Source organism: Choloepus didactylus, chromosome 2, assembly GCF_015220235.1.
Source record: "Choloepus didactylus isolate mChoDid1 chromosome 2, mChoDid1.pri, whole genome shotgun sequence".
Lineage (NCBI taxonomy): Eukaryota > Metazoa > Chordata > Mammalia > Pilosa > Megalonychidae > Choloepus > Choloepus didactylus.
The window spans coordinates 150209199-150231717 of record NC_051308.1 but is presented as its reverse complement, the minus strand read 5'-3'; the positions used below and the strand labels follow the sequence as shown (position 1 = coordinate 150231717).

General features: G+C 38.5%; 1 protein-coding gene and 1 pseudogene across 6 annotated transcripts in view; one reads left to right on the top strand and one right to left on the bottom strand.

The window, feature by feature from the left end:
* RPAP2 (RNA polymerase II associated protein 2) overlaps positions 1 to 22519 on the top strand; it is a 197068-nt gene that overhangs the window by 3184 nt on the left and 171365 nt on the right. The window lies entirely within an intron of this gene.
* LOC119527035 lies at positions 17729 to 18588 on the bottom strand (annotated as a pseudogene).

Genomic DNA, 22519 nt, shown 5'->3' with positions numbered 1-22519 from the left:
GACAAGACAAGAGCAGAACTAAGAGAGCTCTGAGACAAAAGGCAATAATCCAGTGGCTGAGAAAATTCACTAAACACCACAACTTCCCAAGAAAAGGGAGGTATCTTGCTCACAGCCATCATCCTGGTGGACAGGAAACACTCCTGCCCGTCACCAGCCCCATAGCCCAGAGCTGCCCCAGACAACCCAGTGTGACGGAAGTGCTTCAAATAACAGGCACACACCACAGAACTGGGCGTGGACATTAGCCTTCCCTGCAGCCTCACCTGATTGTCCCAGAGTTGGGAAGGTGGAGCAGTGTGAATTAACAAAGCCCCATTCAGCCATCATTTCAGCAGACTGGGAGCCTCCCTACACAGCCCAGCAGCCCAGAACCGCCCTGGGGGGATGGCACTCACCTATGACATAGCACAGTCATCCCTCAACAGAGGACCCGGGGTGCACAGCCTGGAAGAGGGGCGCACTCGCAAGTCTCAGGAGCCATACGCCAGTACCAAGGACTTGTGGGTCAGTGGCAGAGACAAACTGTGGCAGGACTGAACTGAAGGATTAGACTATTGCAGCAGCTTTAAATCTCTAGGATCACCAGGGAGATTTGATTGTTAGAGCCACCCCCCCTCCCCGACTGCCCAGAAACACGCCCCACATACAGGACAGGCAACACCAACTACACACGCAAGCTTGGTACACCAATTGGGCCCCACAAGACTCACTCCCCCACTCACCAAAAAGGCTAAGCAGGGGAGAACTGGCTTGTGGAGAACAGGTGGCTCGTGGACGCCGCCTGCTGGTTAGTTAGAGAAAGTGTACTCCATGAAGCTGTAGATCTGATAAATTAGAGATAAGGACTTCAATTGGTCTACAAATCCTAAAAGAACCCTATCAAGTTCAGCAAATGCCAAGAGGCCAAAAACAACAGAAAATTATGAAGCATATGAAAAAACCAGACGATATGGATAACCCAAGCCCAAGCACCCAAATCAAAAGATCAGAAGAGACACAGCACCTAGAGCAGCTACTCAAAGAACTAAAGATGAACAATGAGACCGTAGTACGGGATACAAAGGAGATCAAGAAGACGCTAGACGAGCATAAAGAAGACATTGCAAGACTAAATAGAAAAATGGATGATCTTATGGAAATTAAAGAAACTGTTGACCAAATTAAAAAGATTCTGGACACTCATAGTACAAGACTAGAGGAAGTTGAACAACGAATCAGTGACCTGGAAGATGACAGAATGGAAAATGAAAGCATAAAAGAAAGAATGGGGAAAAAATTGAAAAAATCGAAATGGACCTCAGGGATATGATAGATACTATGAAACGTCCGAATATAAGACTCATTGGTGTTCCAGAAGGGGAAGAAAAGGGTAAAGGTCTAGGAAAAGTATTCAAAGAAATTGTTGGGGAAAACTTCCCAAATCTTCTAAACAACATAAATACACAAATCATAAATTCTCAGCGAACTCCAAATAGAATAAATCCAAATAAACCCACTCCGAGACATATTCTGATCACACTGTCAAACACAGAAGAGAAGGAGCAAGTTCTGAAAGCAGCAAGAGAAAAGCAATTCACCACATACAAAGGAAACAGCATAAGGCTAAGTAGTGACTACTCAGCAGCCACCATGGAGGCGAGAAGGCAGTGGCACGATATATTTAAAATTCTGAGTGAGAAAAATTTCCAACCAAGGATACTTTATCCAGCAAAGCTCTCCTTCAAATTTGAGGGAGAGCTTAAATTTTTCACAGACAGACAAATGCTGAGAGAATTTGCTAACAAGAGACCTGCCCTACTGGAGATACTAAAAGGAGCCCTACAGACAGAGAAACAAAGAAAGGACAGAGAGACTTGGAGAAAGGTTCAGTACTAAAGAGATTCGGTATGGGTACAATAAAGGATATAGAGAGAGGGGAAAAATATGACAAACATCAACCAAAGGATAAGATGGCTGATTCAAGAAATGCCTTCACAGTTATAACGTTGAATGTAAATGGATTAAACTCCCCAATTAAAAGATATAGATTCGCAGAATGGATCAAAAAAAATGAACCATCAATATGTTGCATACAAGAGACTCATCTTGGACACAGGGACACAAAGAAACTGAAAGTGAAAGGATGGAAAAAAATATTTCATGCAAGCTACAGCCAAAAGAAAGCAGGTGTAGCAATATTAATCTCAGATAAAATAGACTTCAAATGCAGGGATGTTTTGAGAGACACAGAAGGCCACTACATACTAATAAAAGGGGCAATTCAACAAGAAGAAATAACAATCGTAAATGTCTATGCACCCAACCAAGGTGCCACAAAATACATGAGAGAAACACTGGCAAAACTAAAGGAAGCAATTGATGTTTCCATAATAATTGTGGGAGACTTCAACACATCACTCTCTCCTATAGATAGATCAACCAGACAGAAGACCAATAAGGAAATTGAAAACCTAAACAATCTGATAAATGAATTAGATTTAACAGACATATACAGGACATTACATCCCAAATCACCAGGATACACATACTTTTCTAGTGCTCATGGAACTTTCTCCAGAATAGATCATATGCTGAGACATAAAACAAGCCTCAATAAATTTAAAAAGATTGAAATTATTCAAAGCACATTTTCTGACCACAATGGAATACAATTAGAAGTCAATAACCATCAGAGACTTAGAAAATTCACAAATACCTGGAGGTTAAACAACACACTCCTGAACAATCAGTGGGTTAACGAAGAAGTAGCAAGAGAAATTGCTAAATATGTAGAGACGAATGAAAATGAGAACACACATACCAAAACCTATGGGATGCAGCAAAAGCAGTGCTAAGGGGGAAATTTATAGCACTAAACGCATACATTAAAAAGGAAGAAAGAGCCAAAATCAAAGAACTAATGGATCAACTGAAGAAGCTAGAAAATGAACAGCAAACCAATCCTAAACCAAGTAGAAGAAAAGAAATAACAAGGATTAAAGCAGAAATAAATGACATACAGAACAAAAAAACAATAGAGAGGATAAATATCACCAAAAGCTGGTTCTTTGAGAAGATCAACAAGATTGACAAGCCCCTAGGTAGACTGACAAAATCAAAAAGAGAGAAGACCCATATAAACAAAATAATGAATGAAAAAGGTGACATAACTTCAGATCCTGAAGAAATTAAAAAAAATTATAAGAGGATACTATGAACAACTGTATGGCAACAAACTGGATAATGTAGAGGAAATGGATAATTTCCTGGAAACATATGAACAACCTAGACTGACCAGAGAAGAAATAGAAGACCTCAACCAACCCATCACAAGCAAAGAGATCCAATCAGTCCTCAAAAATCTTCCCACAAATAAATGCCCAGGGCCAGATGGTTTCACAGGGGAATTCTACCAAACTTTCCAGAAAGAACTGACACCAATCTTACTCAAACTCTTTCAAAACATTGAAGAAAATGGAACACTACCTAACTCATTTTATGAAGCTAACATCAATCTAATAACAAAACCAGGCAAAGATGCTACAAAAAAGGAAAACTACCGGCCAATCTCCCTGATGAATATAGATGCAAAAATCCTCAACAAAATACTTGCAAATCGAATCCAAAGACACATTAAAAAAATCATACACCATGACCAAGTGGGGTTCATTCCAGGCATGCAAGGATGGTTCAACATAAGAAAATCAATCAATGTATTACAGCACATTAACAAGTCAAAAGGGAAAAATCAATTGATCATCTCAATAGATGCTGAAAAAGCATTTGACAAAATCCAACATCCCTTTTTGATAAAAACACTTCAAAAGGTAGGAATTGAAGGAAACTTCCTCAACATGATAAAGAGCATATATGAAAAACCCACAGCCAGCATAGTACTCAATAGTGAGAGACTGAAACTCTTCCCTCTAAGATCAGGAACAAGACAAGGATGCCCGCTGTCACCACTGTTATTCAACATTGTGCTGGAAGTGCTAGCCAGGGCAATCCGGCAAGACAAAGAAATAAAAGGCATCCAGATTTGAAAAGAAGCAGTAAAACTGTCATTGTTTGCAGATGATATGATCTTATATCTAGAAAACCCTGAGAAATCGACGATACAGCTACTAGAGCTAATAAACAAATTTAGCAAAGTAGCGGGATACAAGGTTAATGCACATAAGTCAGTAATGTTTCTGTATGCTAGAAATGAACAAACTGAAGAGACACTCAAGAAAAAGATACCATTTTCAATAGCAACTAAAATAATCAAGTACCTAGGAATAAACTTAACCAAAGATGTCAAAGACCTATACAAAGAAAACTACATAACTCTACTAAAAGAAATAGAAGGGGACCTTAAAAGATGGAAAAATATTCCATGTTCATGGATGGGAAGACTAAATGTCATTAAGATGTCAATTCTACCCAAACTCATCTACAGATTCAATGCAATCCCAATCAAAATTCCAACAACCTGCTTTGCAGACTTGGAATAGCTAGTTATCAAATTTATTTGGAAAGGGAAGATGCCTCAAATTGCTAAAGACACTCTAAAAAAGAAAAACGAAGTGGGAGGACTTACACTCCCTGACTTTGAAGCTTATTATAAAGCCACAGTTGCCAAAACAGCATGGTACTGGCACAGAGATAGACATATAGATCAATGGAATCGAATTGAGAATTCAGAGATAGACCCTCAGATCTATGGCCGACTGATGTTTGATAAGGCCCCCAAAGTCACTGAACTGAGTCATAATGGTCTTTTCAACAAATGGGGCTGGGAGAGTTGGATATCCATATCCAAAAGAATGAAGGAGGACCCCTACCTCACACCCTAACCAAAAATTAACTCAAAATGGATGAAAGATCTCAATATAAAAGAAAGTACCATAAAACTCCTAGAAGATAATGTAGGAAAACATCTTCAAGACCTTGTATTAGGCGGCCACTTCCTAGACTTTACACCCAAAGCACAAGCAACAAAAGAAAAAATAGATAAATGGGAACTCCTCAAGCTTAGAAGTTTCTGCACCTCAAAGGAATTTCTCAAAAAGGTAAAGAGGCAGCCAACTCAATGGGAAAAAATTTTTGGAAACCATGTATCTGACAAAAGACTGGTATCTTGCTTGCATATACAAAGAAATCCTACAACTCAATGACAATAGTACAGACAGCCCAATTATAAAATGGGCAAAAGATATGAAAAGACAGTTCTCTGAAGAGGAAATACAAATGGCCAAGAAACACATGAAAGAATGTTCAGCTTCACTAGCTATTAGAGAGATGCAAATTAAGACCACAATGAGATACCATCTAATACCGATTAGAGTGGCTGCCATTAAACAAACAGGAAACTACAAATGCTGGAGGGGATGTGGAGAAATTAGAACTCTTATTCATTGTTGGTTGGGCTGTATAATGGTTCAGCCACTCTGAAAGTCAGTCTGGCAGTTCCTTAGAAAACTAGATATAGAGTTACCATTCGATGCAGCAATTGCACTTCTCGGTATATACCCGGAAGGTCGGAAAGCAGTGACACGAACAGATATCTGCACGCCAATGTTCATAGCAGCATTATTCACAATTGCCAAGAGATGGAAACAACCCAAATGTCCTTCAACAGATGAGTGGATAAATAAAATGTGGTATATACACACGATGGAATACTACAAGGCAGTAAGAAGGAACAATGTCGTGAAACATATGACAATATGGATGAACCTTGAAGACATAATGCTGAGCGAAATAAGCCAGGCAGAAAAAGAGAAATATTATATGCTACCACTAATGTGAACTTTGAAAAATGTAAAACAAATGGTTTATAATGTAGAATGTAGGGGAACTAGCAATAGAGAGCAATTAAGGAAGGGGGAACAATAATCCAAGAAGAACAGATAAGCTATTTAACGTTCTGGGGATGCCCAGGAATGACTATGGTCTGTTAATTTCTGATGGATATAGTAGGAGCAAGTTCACAGAAATGTTGCTATATTAGGTTACTTTCTTGGGGTAGAGTAAGAAAATGTTGAAAGTAAAGTAGTTAGGTTAGTTGTCTTTTTCTTACTCCCTTGTTATGGTCTCTTTGAAATGTTCTTTTATTGCATGTTTGTTTTCTTCTTAACTTTTTTTTCATACAGTTGATTTAAAAAAGAAGGGAAAGTTAAAAAAAAAAAAAAAAGAAAAACAAGGAAAAAAAGATGTAGTGCCCCCTTGAGGATCCTGTGGAGAATGCAGGGGTATTTGCCTACCCCACCTCGATGGTTGCTAACATGACCACAGACATAGGGGACTGGTGGTTTGATGGGTTGAGCCCTCTACCATAGGTTTTACCCTTGGGAAGACGGTTGCTGCAAAGGAGAGGCTAGGCCTCCCTATATTTGTGCCTAAGAGTCTCCTCCTGAATGCCTCTTTGTTGCTCAGATGTGGCCCTCTCTCTCTGGCTAAGCCAACTTGAAAGGTGAAATCACTGTCCTCCCCCCTACATGGGATCAGACACCCAGGGGAGTGAATCTCCCTGGCAACGTGGAATATGACTCCCGGGGAGGAATGTAGACCTGGCATCGTGGGACGGAGAACATCTTCTTGACCAAAAAGGGGATGTGAAAGGAAATGAAATAAGCTTCAGTAGCAGAGAGATTCCAAAAGGAGTCGAGAGGTCACTCTGGTGGGCACTCTTACACACACTTTAGACAACCCTTTTTAGGTTCTAAAGAATTGGGGTAGCTAGTGGTGGATACCTGAAACTATCAAACTACAACCCAGAACCCATGAATTTTGAAGACAGTTGTATAAAAATGTAGCTTATGAGGGGTGACAATGGGATTGGGAAAGCCATAAGGACCACACTCCACTTTGTCTAGTTTATGGATGGATGAGTAGAAAAATAGGGGAAGGAAACAAACAGACAAAGGTACCCAGTGTTCTTTTTTACTTCAATTACTCTTTTTCACTCTAATTATTATTCTTGTTATTTTTGTGTGTGTGCTAATGAAGGTGTCAGGGATTGATTTAGGTGATGAATGTACAACTATGTAATGGTACTGTGAACAATCGAAAGTGCGATTTGTTTTGTATGACTGCGTGGTATGTGAATATATCTCAATAAAATGAAGAAAAAAAAAAGAACATGGTCTTAAAGGGGGAGGCAAAATGAAACAAAATAAAGCTTCAGTGGCTGAGAGATTTCAAATGCAGTTGAGAGGTCACTCTGGTGGACATTCTTACACACTATAGATAACACTTTTTAGGTTTTAATATATTGGAATAGCTGGAAGTAAATACCTGAAACTACCAAACTCCATCCCAGTAGCCTTGACTCTTGAAGACAATTGTTTAACAGTGTAGATTACAAGGTGGACAGTGTGACTGTGAAAACCTTGTGGCTCGCACTCTCTTTATCCAGTGCATGGATGGATGAGTAGAAAAATGGGGACAAAACCTAAATGAAAATTAGGGTGGGATGGCGGGGGTGATTTGGGTGTTCTTTTTTTTTGATTTTTTATTCTTATTCTGATTCTGGTGTAAGGAAAATGTTCAAAAATAGATTGGGATGATCAATGCACAACTATAAGATGGTACTGTGAACTGTTGATTGTACACCATGGATGATTGTATGGTATGTGAATGTATCTCAATAAAACTGAATTAAAAAGAAAAAAAAATTTGATTGGGACAGTGTTGAATGTATGAATCAGTTTAGTTGGCATTGACATCTTAACAATATGTAGTCTTCCCAGCCATGAACAAAAATGTCCTTCTATTTACTTAGGTCTTCTTTGATTTCTTTTAGCAAAGTCTTGAAGTTTTCTGAGTACAAGTTCTTGGTTAGATTTATTCATCTTTGATTCTTTTAGTTGCTATTGTGAATGGAAGTTTTTTCTTGATTCTTCTTCAGACTGTTCGTTAATAGTGTATAGAAACACTACAGATTTTTGTGTGTTGATGTTGTACCCTGCCACTTTGCTGAGTTTATTAGTTGCAGCAGCTTTGTTGTAGATTTTTAAGGATTTTCTGTTCAGAGGATCATGTCATCTGTAAATAGGGAAGGTTTTACTTCTTCCTTTCCAATTCGAATTGCCTGATTGCTCTAGCTAGAACTTCCAGTACCATGTTGAATAATAGTAATGACAGTGGGCTTCCTTTCTTTTTCCTGATCTTAGAGGGAAAGCTTTCAGTCTGTCACTATTGAGTATGGTGTTAGCTGTGGGTTTTTCATATATGCCCATTACCATGTTGAGAAATTTTCCTTCTATTTCTAGTTCTTTAAGTGTTTTTATCAAGAAAGGGTAATGGATTTTGTCAGATGCCTTTTCTGCATCAATTGAGATCATCAAGTAGTTTTTTTTTCTTTCATTCCGTTAATGTGGTGTATTGTTACATTTGATTTTCTTATGTTGAGCCATCCTTGGTTACCATGATCCTACTTGGTCATGATGTATAATTTTTTTGATGTGCTGTTGGATTTGGTTTGCTGGTATTTTGTTGAGGATTTTTGCATCTATATTCATAGGGGATATTGGTCTGTAGTTTCTTGCAGTATCTTTATACGACTTTGGTATTAGGCTGATGTTGGTTTCATAGAATGAGTTAGGTAATGTTCCCTTCTCTTCAATTTTTTGGAAGAATTTGAGCAGAACAGGTGTTAATTCTTCTTGGAATGTCTGGTAAAATTTACCTGTGAATCCGTCTGGTCCTGTGCTTTTCTTTGTTGGGAGGGTTTTGATGACTTGATTTAGTCACTTTACTTGTTATTGGTCTGTTGAGATCTTCTATTTATTTCTTCAAGAATTAGTGTAGGTTGTTTATGTATCTCTACAAATTTATCCATTTCATCTAGGTTATCTAATTTGTTGGTAGATAGTTGTTCATAGTATCTTCTTATAATACTTTTTATTTCTGTGGGTCGGAAATAATGTCCCCCCTTTTGTTTCTGATTTTAATTATTTGCACCTTCTCTTTCTTTTTTTATTTGTCAGGCTAGCTAAAGGTTTGTTAATTTTCAAATAAACCCTTTTAATTTTGTAAATTTTATTTTTTATTCTCTATTTCATTTATCTCAACTCTAATCTTTGTTATTTCATTTCTTCTACTCACTTTGGGTTTAGTTTGGTCTTCTCTTTCTTGTTTCTCCAGGTTTTCAGTTTGGTCTCTGGTTTGAGATTTGTTTTTTCTTTTTTTAATGTATGTATTTAGGGCTGTAAATTTCCCTCTGAACACTGCCTTTGTAGCATCCCATAAGTTGTGATAAGTTGTATTTTCGTTTTTAGTCCCCTTGAGATATTTCTTACTTTCCCTTGTGATTTCTTCTTTGACCCATTGGTTGTTTAAGAATGTGTTGTTTGATTTACACATATTTGTGAATTTTCTAGTTTTCCCTCTATATTGATTTCTAGCATCATTCCATTCTGGTCAAAGTAGATACTTTTTAGGATTTCAGTAATTTTCAGTTTATAGAGCTTGTTTTATTAACTAATATATGGCCTGTCCTGGAGAATGGCTTGTATTGTTGAGCTTCTTTTCAAATGCTTATTTCCATTTGTATATCTTCTTTGTAGAAATGTCTGTTCAAGTCTTTTGCACATTTTTTATTGAGGTGTTTGTCTTTTTTGCTTTTGAGTTTTAGAAGTTCTTTATATGTTCTGAATATGAAACTTTCATCAGATATATAATTTGAAACTATTTTCTGCTGTCTGTACATAGTCTTTTCACTTTGTTGATAATATCCTATGTTGCGTGAAAGTTTTTAATTTTAATGAAGTCCCATTTATCTATTTTATCTTTTGTTTTGTGCTTTTGGGGTCATATCTCAGACCCATGGCCAAAGCCAGGGTCATGAAGATGTTCCCCTATGTTTTCTTCTAAGAGTTTATGGTTTGTGTTCTTACATTAGATTGTTGATCCATTTTGAGTTATTTTTGTATATGGTGTGAGGTAGGGGTCAAACTACATTCTTTTACATGTGGGTATCCATTTTTTCCAACACTGTTTGTTGAAGAGACTATTCTTTCACCTTGAATGGACTTGGCACCTATGTCAAAAAATTGACCATAAACTGTGGGTTTGTTTCTGGACTTTCAGTTCTATGTCACTAGTCTATATGTCTATCCATATGCCATCACCACACTGTTTTGTTCATTGTAGCTTTGTAGTAAGTCTTGAAATCAGGAAGTGTGAATCCTCCAAATTTGTTCTTTTTCCAGATGATTTTGGCTATTCAGGGCCCCTTAGCAATTCCATTAGATTTTGAGCATTGCCTTTGTCATTTTTGCAAAAAAGCCTGCAATAGTGGTAGGGATTGTGTTGAGGGATTTGTGTGTTAAAAGTAGTGTACAGACCACAATGAGATATCATTCACACCTACTAGAATGGTTGTTATCAATAAAACAGAAAATTACAAGTGCTGGAGAGGTTGTGGAGAAAGAGGCACACTATTCACCGGTGATGGGAATATAGAATGGTGTAGCCATTCTGGAAGGCAATGTGGTGGTTCCTCAGGAAGCTAAGTATAGAATTGCCATATGATCCAGCAATTCCATTACTAGGTATATACTCAGAAGAGCTGAAAGCTAAGACATGAACAGACATTTGTAAACTGGTATTTATAGCGGCATTATTCGTGATTGCCAAGAGATGGAAACAGCCCAAATGTCCATCGGTGGATGAGTGGATAAATAAACTGTGGTATATACACATGGTGAACTATTATGCAGCTGAAAGACAGAAGTCATGGAACATATAATAACGTGGATGAACCTTGAGGGCGTTCTGTTGAGCGAAGTTAGCCAGAAACAAAAGGACAAATGCTGTATGGTTTCACTAATATGAACTAACCTTAATGTTCCTGTTTGGATTTATTATGTCCCCCCAAAAGCCATATTCTTTAATGCAGTCTTGTGGGGGGCAGATGTATTAGTGTTGATTAGATTGGAATCTTTTGATTGAGTGTTTCCATGGAGGTGTGACTCAATTAACTGTGGGTGAAACGTTTGATTAAATAATTTCCATGGAACTATGGACCCTGCCCATTCAGGGTGTGTTTTGGTTTAATCACTGGAGGATCGCAGAGCAGTTAGGAGGGACATTTTGGAGAGAAGCTAAGAGCTGACACTAATACTGACACTTGGAGATGCTTGGAGACATTTAGAGATGCTAACCCAGAGTTTGCTCCGAAGAAGCTAAGAGAGTACCCAGATACTTAGATGTGCAGGAGCTAAAGAAGCTAAGGGAAAATCGAAGATATTGTGGAGAAGAGCTGTTATGAAACACATCCTGGGAGCAAAGGAACAGCAGACACAAGCCACATGCCTTCCAGTTGACAGAGGTGTTCCAGACACCATCGACCATTCTTCAGTGAAGGTATCTTCTTGTTAATGCCTTTAGTTTGGATGCTTTTATGACCTTAGAACTGTAACGTTGTAGCCAAATCAACCACCTGTGCCTGTTTGTATATTTATGTCCCCCAGAAAAAGCCATATTCTTTAATGCATTCTTGTGGGGGCAGACGTATTAGTGTGCATTGGGTTGGAACCTATTGGCTCAGTGTCTGTGGAGATGTGACCCACCCAACTGTAGGTGATAACTCTGATTGGATAATTTCCATGGAATTGTGGCCCCACCCATTCAGCATGGGCCTTGTTTAGTTTATTGGAGCACTATATAAGCTGAGACAGAAGGAGTTCATAGTGAGCTGGAGCTAAGACAGACATTCTGAAGATGGCCGTTGGAAGCTGATGCAGACATTTTGGAGAATGCCATTTTGAAACGTAACCTTGGAGCAAGCAGACATCAGCCATGTGCCTTCCCAGCTAACAGAGGTTTTCCGGATGCCAATGGCCTTTCTCCAATGAAGGTGCCCTTTGTTGATGGACACTTTATGGCCTTAAGACACTTTATGGTCTGTGGAACTTTGGGTATCTGTGTGACACCTGAAACTCAGAGCTAGAGCTCAGCAGCTATGAATGTCAGTATTATCGCATACAGAAACTGTTTTAAAAAAGCTGAAAAAGAGTTCAGACTTCAATTAGAGATATGAATGAAGTGGATCTGTTTAGGACTAAGGCAAATCAGACCAAAGAGTAAAGGACGATATTGACTGTTTTAAAACTTCAACTTCTGTGTGAGACCAAGGGAAGAGATGTTTATTTGGTGCAAGATCTATATTTTCTGCAGCACATTAATTTAACTTGTATGGTCAGTTTATTCAAACACCATAATTACATGGAATTTTGAATAGGAAGTGAGATTTTGTAGGTTTGTACAGGTTAATGTGGACTCCCAATACATCCCAAAGTAGTTTGGGCAGAGAATAAAAATGTATCCGCAGGGACCCCATGAGGAACTGGGGGAAAATGTGGAAATGTTGGACTTCTCCACCTGGGTTATTACTGATATTCTCACAAATATTGAGGACTAACAATTTAGTAGGATAAGCCCTAGATCTTGGGGCTTGCCCTTATGAAGCTCATTGCTGCAAAGGAGAGGCTAAGCCTACTTATAATTGTGTCTAGGAATCTCCCCCAGAGAACCTCTTTGTTTCTCAGATGTGCCCCCCCATCTCTAAGCCCACATGGCAGGTGAACTTACTGTCCTCCCCCCTAGGTGGGACATGACTCCCAGGGGTGTAAATCTCCCTTGCAACATGGGACATGACTTCCAGGGATGAGCCTGGACCTGGCATTGTGGGATTGAGCAAATCTTCTTGACCAAAACGGGGAAGAGAAATGAAACAAAGTTTCAGTGGCTGAGAGATCTCAAATGGAGTTGAGAGATCACTTGGGGGGGTATTCTTATGTGCTATATAGATAACCCCTTTTTAGTTTTTAGGATGTTGGAATGGCTAGAGGGAAAAACTGAGGCTGTCAAACTGCAACCCAGTAGTCTTGATTCTTGAAGACAATTGTGTAACTATGTAGCTCACACAGTATGATTGTGTGATTGTGAAAACCTTGGGACTCACACTCCCTTTATCCCGTGTATGGACAGATGAGTAGAAAAATGGGAACAAAAATTAAATGAAAAATAGGGTGGGATGGGCTGATGGAATGTTTTAGGTATTCTTTTTTACTTTTTTTTTTGGAGTAAGGAAAAGGTTCAAAAATTGATTCTGGTGATGAATGCACAACTATATAATGGTACTGTAAATGATTGTACACTATGTATGATTGTAGGGTATGTGAATATATCTCAATAAAAGAGTCGGTTACAGAAGTGAGAAATAGTTATCTAGGAATGGAGAAAATTTGGTAAGAGTAGATACAATGTATGATTTCAATCTTTTTAGATTTTTTTGAGACTTGTTTTGTGCCTTAGCATGTGGTCAACACTAGAGAATAATCCCTGTATTCTAGAGAAGAGTGTGTATTCTGCTTTGGTCAGGTGAAGTGTTCTATATGTCTGCTAAGTTTAGTTGGTTTATAGTGTCGTTCAAGTCCTCTGTTTCCTTATTGGTCTTCTGTCTACATGTCCTATCCATTACTGTAACTGGTGTATTGAAGTTTCCCACTATTTATGTAGAACTGTTTATTTTCCCCTTCAAATCTCTCAATATTTTCTTCATATATTTTGGGGCTGTGTTGTTGGATGCATATATATTTGTAGTTGTTACATATTCTTGAATTGATCCTTTTTTCAGTATATAGTGTCATCCTTGGTCCCTTGTAACAGTATTTGATTTAAAGTCTATTTATATGTTATTAGTATAGCTACTCCAACCCTCTTTTGGTTACTATTTGGATGGAATATGGTTTTCCATCCTTTCACTTTCAACCTACTTGTGTTTTTTGATTTAAGGCAAGTCTCTTGTAAATAGCAAATAGTTGGTTCATGCTTTTTTGTCCATTCTGCCAATCTCTGACATTTGACTGTAGAGTTTAAGCCATTTACATTTAAAGTAACTTCTGATAATAGTAGATTTTCTTCTGATATTTTGCTGTTTGGTCTTTATGAGTCTCATACCTTTTTTGGGGGGTTTTTTTGTTTTTGTTTTTGTTTTAATTCATTTTATTGAGATATATTCACATACCATGCAGTCATACAAAACAAATAGTACATTTGATTGTTCACAATACCATTACATAGTTGTGCATTTATCCCCAAAATCAATCTCTGACATCTCATACCTTTTTATATCTCAATTCTTCCATTAATGCTTGCTTTCATATTTATTTGATTTTTTATACTGTACCATTTTGAATTGCTTCTCATTTCCTTCTGTATATATTTTTCATATACTTTATTTGTGACTGCTGTGAGCCTTAAATTTAATATCCTAAGTCTGTAACAATCATGTTTGATTTGATTCCAACTTAACCTCAGTGGCATGCTCAAACTGTTCCTAAACTTAATTTTATTGAGGTTCCCTTGTATATGACATGTTGCTTCTCTCTTGGAGCATTTGAGATTCTCTCCTTGTGTTTTGCATTCACAATTTGATTATAGTGTGAATGGGTGTGGAACTGTTTGAATTTATTCTGTTTGGGATTTGCTGGGCTTCTTGGATTTATATATTCATGCCTTTTGTTAAATTTTAGATGTTTTCTGCCATTATTTCTTTTAATATTTCTTCTACCCTTTCCTCTCTTTCTTTCCCATCTAGGACTTCCATTATGTGTGTGTTGGTACTTTGGATGGTATCCCACAGGTCTCTTAGGCTCTTTTCACTTTTTTTTCCTCCTTTTTGTGTGTGTGTGTGTACTCCTGAATGTGTATCTTTGAGTTCATTGATTCTTCTGCCAGCTACAATCTGCTGGTGAATCATTTCTGTTACTGTGGTCTTCAGCTCTGTTTGGCTCCTTTTCAAGATTTCTATCTCCTTATTGAGATTTTTTTGTTGTTGTTGTTCGTCTATCACTTTCCCGATTTTCTTTAGTTCTTTCTCCATGTTTTCCTTTAGCTTTTGGAACATAGTTAAGACCATTTTTTAAAAGTCTTCTCTGGTACATCCAAAGTCTGGTCTTCTTTGATGATTTCTGATGTTTTACCTTATTTGGTTGTGCAGTCATTTCCAGTTTCTTTGTTTGCCTTGTAATCTTTTGTCACACAGTGTACATTTTAATATTTTAATTTCTTAACTCTATGATTTAGTCCGTGTGCTGTCTGTTTCTTAGGTTTATATCAACTAGTGATATGACAGAGCGCTCTTTGAATGTCCATTCCTAAAAGAAACAATCAAGTGCAAAAAACACTTTTCACAGACTGCAAATCTAATCTGTGTTGGCTGGTGCTCTGCTTCAGAGCTTAGCTCTCCTACCAATGAACCTAAAGAACAGCCTGAGGCAAAAGCACAGTTTCTTCTCTGGTCTTTTCTGGGCATGTACTTGTGACCTTAGGTATTCCCCATTTTCAGGACTCCAAATGCTCCCTCTTCTCCATATGAATTAGTCTTTCATCTGTCAATTGAATGTCTTAGAGCAGGTAGTGTTTTGCTCCAGATCACTGCAATTTGATTGTTTCTAACACTGATTTGGCTGTCTGCATGCTGCTTCTGTGTGCAGCACAAGTTCTGGGATGGCAAGTCAGAGACAAGTTTTCTGGTTCAGTCCTTCAAGCTGCCACCAGCTAGACTCTCACAGGCATACATGCATCCCAGTATGCACATAGGGGTTGCTCTGCTCCCTCTGAAACTAGAACCAGGGATCCACACTGAGACTGTAGGCTGGCTGTGCACTGGATGAGGCTGGATGAAAGGGGGACAAGCAAGGGTGCCATGAGCTTTTCCTACCATTTTAAGTTGCCTTTTTTCTTGATTCAGCACACACCAAGTTACTGCAACCCTTTAACTGTTTTCCAGAGCTCTGAGCAAGATGGCTCTGCCAGTTTTTGCTAGTTGTTTAAAGATTCTGTGAGGGAACAGAACCCTGGATCAGTCATGCTGCCATCTTGTGCCACTGGAAGTCATGAATATGATTTTTTAATATTGAATAATGAAATGTGTCAGCATTGGTAAGATCTACAAATCTTGATCCAGTTGAAGTGAATCAATATTTTCTAAATAGCCAATACATAATGATACAAATCATGCATGGTTATAGATCCATTCCAGGTGCAGGTCTCACCAGTGGAATTTAATGTAACAATACAAAAAGTTCATTGATATGGTTTCACATCCATATGGAGTTAATTCTCAAGAAACAATTCTTGTACTGTTTTGTTGTAGGATCACAGAAGAATATTCACCATTATCTAGGTGCTATTTAATTATTTCCCCCTTTCCTACTACATATCTGTGTGAGGCTGGATTTTCTTACCCTTCAACCAAAATAATGTATCACTTAAGATTAAGTGCAAAGGTAGAAATAAAAATCTGGCTGAACTTTATTATGCCAGGTATTAAAGAGGTTTTCAAAAATATAAAACAATTTCACTCTTCTCACTAAATGTTTTGTTTTGGAAAGTAGTTATTTTTCACTTAAAAAAATGCTTTGAATGGGTTTGTTATTATAATTAATACTTTTTAAATTCCTCAGTTTTAATCCTAACTTGGTAATATTGATAGAAACTGTCCACTTAAACTATAGCTCTTTGGTATCCTCAGCAAATTTAAGAATGTAAAAAGGTCTGGAGACTAAAAAGGTTGAGAACCACTGCTGTACACAGACTATCTATCATCACTTTGGACAGAGGGCTGCAGTGAGACAGTACTATCCAAAAAAACAGCTCTAGGTATCTGTTGGTAAAGAGGGGTGTAGCTCTTACTGCAGCTTGAGGCACTTGACAGCAAAAGTCAGCAATTCTCTGATGCAGGATTGTGTTACCTTAGTCCATGACACAGTTTTTATTGGTAAACAGCAACAGTAAAATGTAATGAGTTTTTCACAAAAATAAGTGTATTTCATATAATGAACTACTATTCAGTCTGTGTTCATGTGTTTTATATTTTGTGTGTGTATGTACACATTTAGTTTTATTGTAACAAAGCAACTTGTACACTTTTAACAGATAAAACTGAGCCTCATCTTTCCAGTGAAACAAAGAGAAAATTTAAAAATAAACAGGAACAAAATTACAATAGAGAATGTCATTCCAAATGAGATCCTACAGGTTCTGCTGATTTTCCCATCAAGTGGCAGGGCTCAAGTCATCATTAGGAGAGAATTTTATTTTAAAAGTATCATCTTAAACTGTAAGGATGTCCATTAAACTTCACTATTAAACATCTGAGCAGCAAAGAGGTGCTCAGGGGGAGACTCCTAGGCACAATTATAAGCAGGTCAAACTCACCCTTTGCTGACTTTCTATAACTCCATTTTTAAAGTTTTTTTTTTTCTTTTTTTAAACAAGAGGAATTCCACACGTTGGTAAATGCAAATTGTCCATATTCACCTAGAGACACAGTGTAATCTCTGAGCCCAGTATACAGAGAAAGGAGGAAAAAAGCTAGAATTCTATGCACTACTATGTAGGGGCCTACCACCCTCCAGCTTCCAGCAGAGCGAAGGGAGCAGAAGGTTTTTCTTTTTTCCTACAGCACGCAGTGGTGTGTTGATTCCATAAAGTTTTTTTGTTGAGACAAGAAGGGATAAAAATGAATTTGCAACTGAAATGGGTAGAAATTCTTTGCCCACTGTATTCTGTGCATGGTATTTCCCCCAACATAAGTTGAGAACCATTGTGTAAAGGAGAGAAAAGAGACCTCAATAGCAGGATAGCTGAGCACAAGAAGAAACAAACAAACAAACGTCTGCAACTTGCTTTCAGGGACTGGAGAAAATTAAAAAGGGAAGATTGGAATCTATCAATATTGTATTAGTCATCTTCTCCAACCTCCTTTACTTTCTCCCTCATCATCTTCATTTTCTTCCTCTTCATCCTCATCCCCTTCTTTATCAATATTTCCTAATCCTCCTCCTCCTCCTCCTCCTCCTTCTTCTTCTTCCCCTTCCCCTCCTTCTTCTTCCCTTCCTTCTTCTTCCCTTCCTTCTTCCCCTTCATCATCCGTATCAGGAACCAAATAGTACTGTAATGAATTTGGCCAAATATCATCTTTGATGACTTCTTCTAATTCATCTGCGTCTGCGTCAGAATTGTCAGTAAACCAGGTAAAGAAGCTTTCTGGTTCTTCCTGCTGCTTCTTCCTGCTGACTTTACTCTGTGTTTGACTTGAACATTTTTCAGGTCCTTTCCAGATTTCCATTTGATTTCAGTACACTTTGAGAATGGATCACCACTCTTATCCAGATGAAATTCTTTGGAGAGAACTATATTTTCTAAGTAAAGGTTTTCATCACAATAAAGATCTATTCGGTAACCTGATTTAATATTTTCAAATTCTGTCACTTCAGCTCTGGTCAAATAATGCAGCGCCTCTTCATCCTCCTCCCCAAGCAGTGCAGACCTTCTGGATGGTTCACAAATGTTGTTACCCCCAAATTTGGGATTTTGGCAATCAATTCTGACCTCTTCTGAAAGAATGGTTGGTGGGGTTTATTATGTTTCTGTTCTACTTTAGAAATCTCCTCACTGGCTTGTTCATTTAAGTCTATCTATTTCATTTTGTACTTCGTGAATATGTTCAGTTGCTTCCTGTTGTTCTTTTTCTGAGGTCTCATTGGCCCCATCATGATTGGAGTTGAGCTCCTTTTTACTAACTTTGGCTGCCGGTTCTGACATGACGCTGCTCCATGGTTGGGGGAGGGGGAACAGGAAGGGGAGGAGAAGGGAAGGAGAAGGGGGCAGGTAGACGGCTTCCCGTCAAGCCACTGGTGCTGGTACTCACTTGGCCCGGCTGCCCCCTCCTCGCTCTGATGGCCCTTGTGGCCTGACAACAAGGGAGGGGCTAGCTAGGGCAGGATACCAGGCCTGTCTGGGGCTCCTGTTTTTGGATGGGAGTCAGTGGCATTGACAGAGGCTGGCAGTCGGGTAGCTTAGCCCCTTCACTTGCGCTCCATGCTCTAGCTCGCTGCTTCTCATGTCCTTTATACTTTTATAGAAAAGTAGTAAAGCAGATTCTGAAGATGGCAGAATATGGAGAGAGCTGTGGGGCTCACTGCTTTCCCCAAAACAGCAAGTTGACAGGCAGAAACTGTTTAAATCAACTAATCTGGCTCTCTGGGGACCAGCATAGTACTGAGCAGCATCCAGGGAAGTGCAGAATGAAGAGACTGAAAAACGCAGTGAGAGACTATGAATAACTCTGGCCAGGGCTCCAGGTACCCATCCTGCACCCTTGAGGCAAGCAGCTTTGGAAAGTCCCATCCCTGTGTTGTGGACTGCTTTGGACTGAGAGGGCCACAGGAGTCCTCTGCCCCATGAACAGAGAGTACTGAGCCAGTATAATACCGGTACTGAGCCAGGTATTGGCCAGCAAATCTAGACTGCTGGACCCTGTTGTTCTAGCTCTTCCTGGTCAGGTGAATCTGCACAATTGTTTGCACCAGTCAGAGTTGTAGCTGGCAAAGGGCTAAAAAAACACTGCCCTCAGCTGAGGTGACTAGGTTACCTAAGAGCGCCATCTGCTGGACAGGTCAGGAAAGTACATCTTCGGAGAAATGTCAAGAAGGAGTTTTGCAAAGACTGCCATCTGAGGAGGCCAGGAACACACAGCCTTGGGAAGCTGAAGGGAAAAAGAAGTCAAGATTTTTCCTCACTCTCTCCCCAGGGACCATTGGATCTGGTGTCTGCCCCTTTCGCAGGTACCTGGCCTTGTTTTGGCTGGGAAAGACTGATGAACCAACTGTCAAAGAAGAGTCTTAACACAAACCCAATCAACAACAAAATCCAGGGTGAAAGAAAAATCGACCTTCAAGGTAAAGCCATCAAGATAATCAGATGCCTAGATATCAGCAAAAAATGACAAGCTGTACGTAGAAAAAGGAAAATAGAAACAGGAAAATATATCCCAGTCAAAGGAACAAATTTAAAAGTCTGGGGAGATACAGAATTGTAACAGCTAACCAATGATATTCAAATACACCTTCTAAGTCAATTCAAGGAGATGAAGAAAAATATGACTAAAGAAGTAAAGGATATTAAGAAGACATTGGGCAAGCATAAAGAAGAATTTCAAAGCATGCCTGTGTTAAATGAACAGCCTAACTAAACACCTGGAGGAACTAGAAAAAGGAACTAGAAAAAGAACAGCAAACTAATACCAAAGCAAGCAGATGGAAAGAAATAACAAGGATCAGAGCAGAAACAATGAAATCAAGAACAAGAAAGTATAGAGAATCAATAAAACCAAAAGTTGGTTCTTTGAGAAGATCAATAAAATTGACAAACCCTTAACTAGACTAACAAAAAGAGAAGCTGCAAATAAATAAAATGAGAAATGAGAGGAGTTCATTACCACTGACCTTATAGAAATAAAAAAGAAATCATAAGACACTATGAACAACTGTATGCAAACAAACTAGACAACTTCTGTGAAATGGACAATTACCTAAAAATACATGAGCAACCTACACTAACTCAAGAAGAAATAGAAGACCCCAACAAACCAATCACAAGTAAAGAGATTGAATCAGTCATAAGAAATCTCCCAATAAAGAGAAGCACAAGACCATTTGGCTTCACAGGTGAATTCTACCAATCATTCCAAGAAGAGTTAATACCAATCCTGCTCAAACTCTTCCAAAAAAATTGAAGAAGAAGGAACACTACCTAACTCATTCTATGAAGTCAACATGAACCTAATACCAAAGCCAGATAAAGATACTACAAGAAAAGAAAATTACAGATCAATCTCTCTAACAGTTATGGATGCAAAAATCCTCAAAAAAATACGTGCAAATTGAATCCAGCAGCACCTTAAAAGAATTATACACCATGATCAAGTGGGTTTTATTCCAGGTATGCAAAGGTGGTTCAACACAAGAAAATTAATTAATATAATACACCCAAACCAAAGGGGAAAAGAATCAAATGATCATCTTGATCCATGTAGTAAAAGCATTTGACAAAATCCAACATCCTTTCGTAACACTTCAAATGATAGGAAAAGAAGGAAACTTCCTCAACACAATAAAGAGCATATTTGACAATGCCACAGCTAAGATTGTATTAAATGATGAGGCTCTAAAAGCTTTTCATCTAAGATCAGGAACAAGACAAGGATGTTCACTGTCAACACTGGTATTCAACATTGTGTCAGAAATTCTAGCCAGAGCAAATAGACAAGAAAACGAAATAAAAGGCATTCAAATCAGAAAGGAAGAAGTTAACATTTCAGTATTTGCAGGCTACATGATCCTATATTTAGAAAGCCCTGAAAACTGGCAAAGCTACTAGAGGTAATAAACAAGTTCACCAAAGTGGTGAGATACAGGGTCAACACACAGAACTCAATAGTGTTTCTATACACTACTAATGAGCTTTCTGAGGAGGAACTCAAGAAGATAAAAAGTCCATTTGCAATAGCAACTAAAAGAATTAAATATGTAGGGGTAAACTTAACCAAGGATGTAAAGGACCTGTACTTAGAAAACTAAAAAAAAAAAATCGCTAAAACAAATCAAAGAAGACCTAAATAAATGGAAGGACATTCTGTATGCATATATCAGAAGGCTAAATGTCATTAATATGTCATTTCTTCCCAAATTGATCTACAGATCAGTGTAATCCCCATCAAAATTCTCAAAGCCTCCTTTGTGGAAATGGAAAAGTCAGTATCAAATTTAGTTGGGGAGCAGTGTGAAGAGGTGAGAGCAACCCCCCAGACCAACCAAAGCCCAAGCACTGCTGCACTGCTGCATCCTCACATCCGGTGCCTATGTCCCACTGCTGTCACCACCATGCCCAAGAGAAAGGCTGAAGGGGATGCCAAAGGAGGTAAAGCCAAGGTAAAAGATGAACCACAGAGAAGATCTGCAAGGTTGTCTGCTAAACCTGCTCCTCCAAAGCCAGAACCCAAGCCTAAAAAGGCCCCTGCAAAGGAGGGAGAGAAGGTACCCAAAGGGAAAAAGGGAAAAACTGATACTGGCAAGGATGGGAATAACCTTGCAGAAAATGGAGATGTCAAAACAGACCAGGCATAGAAAACTGGAGAACAAAGCTGGAGATGGTAAATGACGTGTGTGCATTTTTGATAACTGTGTACTTCTGGTGACTGTACAGTTTGAAATACTATTTTTTTAATCAAGTTTTATAAAAATGCAGAATTTTGTTTTACCTTTTTTTTAAGCTGTATTGTTAGCACACAGAGCACTTCATTGTTGTTTTTTGGGGAAGGGGCAAATGTCACTAATAGAATGTCTCTGAAGCTGGATTGATATGGAAGAAAACACCTTTTTCCTCTAATTTGGAGAGACTTCCTCTTTACTCCCAGGAGATGGGATTCCCTAATGTTGACACACTAGCCACCTTGGCACAAATGCCTTGTATGGAAAAACTAAAATTCATTTTTGTGTCCTCTTCTCCCTCTCAGCCTTCAGTATAGACTTGGCTCCCTTAAACCTGTTGGGACCTGACCCAAAAGAATTGGTTACCAGAATGTCAGGCAATTTGGACCTTCCAGTGATGCCCCTGAGATGGCATCTTACAAAAGAGCAGTGAGTCCTTGTTTAGGTTGTGGATCTTAAAACTGATGATTCTGCTGGTTTTATTT